General features: G+C 46.0%; 1 protein-coding gene across 2 annotated transcripts in view; it reads right to left on the bottom strand.

The window, feature by feature from the left end:
- Window positions 1-546: 546 nt before the first annotated feature.
- The window catches only part of LOC141763702 (rac GTPase-activating protein 1), a 13,858-nt gene continuing 13,339 nt past the window's right edge, over window positions 547-1,065 (bottom strand). For both annotated transcript variants that reach the window (XM_074628298.1, XM_074628299.1), the window contains exon 18: window positions 547-826. The gene's annotated coding sequence lies outside the window, so the exon portion shown is untranslated. The remainder of the gene's footprint in view (window positions 827-1,065) is intronic.

The following is a 1,065-nucleotide window of genomic DNA, read 5'->3' as shown; positions in this document are numbered from 1 at the left end:
AGAGAGAGAGGACACAGAGAGAGAGAGGACAGAGATAGAGAGGACAGAGAGAGAGAGGACACAGAGAGAGAGGACAGACAGTGAAGGACTCACCGGTGTGTTGTCCTCTAGTTGTCCCATGTGGAGCTGAGAGGGTTTTAGGTCCAGAGAGAGGAAGAGCAGGTGAATGGCTGAAAGCTGCTGATCAACAGAGACACAGAGATGGTGGAGCTCAAAGATCGTCTCCACACGAGATGACTCACTCACAACTTCCGGTTCCACAGCAATGGGTGTTGACTATGCGCATGCGCACCACTGCTGCCACAGACAGGACAAATCAGTACAGACATGTCACTCTGATACATATTCCTGGCACCAAACTGTGAGTGATCCAGATCAACAGCTGTAGTACTACTAGTGGTACTACTACTAGTACTAGTACCACTAGTAGTACTACTACAGCTGTAGCTCTAGTAGTACTACTAGTAGTAGCAGTAGTAGTAGTACTACTAGTAGTAGCAGAAGTAGTAGTAGTTTTTTCAGGTAAACAATAAAAACAAACAATCATTTTAATTCAGATATTTTACTGCGTTTTTATTTCCAGAAGGTGTCGGTGCTTTTTTATTTTATACAGATATTTTTTAATCACATTAAAACCCAGAAACACCCGAGTGAGCCCAGTTTACTGCCTGAAGTACATACAAGTACACACAAGTACACGCAAGTACACACAGAAACACACAAGTACACACAGGTACACACATAAAGAGAGTTACAGCTGACAGATTTCATTTGACAAATTTATGGCAGCTGATATCAGGAGGTTGCTTCTGTTGTCCCCCAGACGCTGAGGATGGAAAACCAAGAATTAGCGACAGGTAACGCGGTCACGTGTTTCTGTAGCAACGGGTAACGCGGTCACGTGTTTCTGTAGCGACGGGTAACGCGGTCACGTGTTTCTATAGCGACGGGTAACGCGGTCACGTGTTTCTGTAGCGACGGGTAACGCGGTCACGTGTTTCTATAGCGACGGGTAACGCGGTCACGTGTTTCTGTAGCGACGGGTAACGCGGTCACGTGTTTCTG

The sequence above is a fragment of the Sebastes fasciatus genome, unplaced genomic scaffold (assembly GCF_043250625.1).
Source record: "Sebastes fasciatus isolate fSebFas1 unplaced genomic scaffold, fSebFas1.pri Scaffold_27, whole genome shotgun sequence".
NCBI lineage: Eukaryota > Metazoa > Chordata > Actinopteri > Perciformes > Sebastidae > Sebastes > Sebastes fasciatus.
This window is presented reverse-complemented; position numbering and strand designations above follow the sequence as displayed.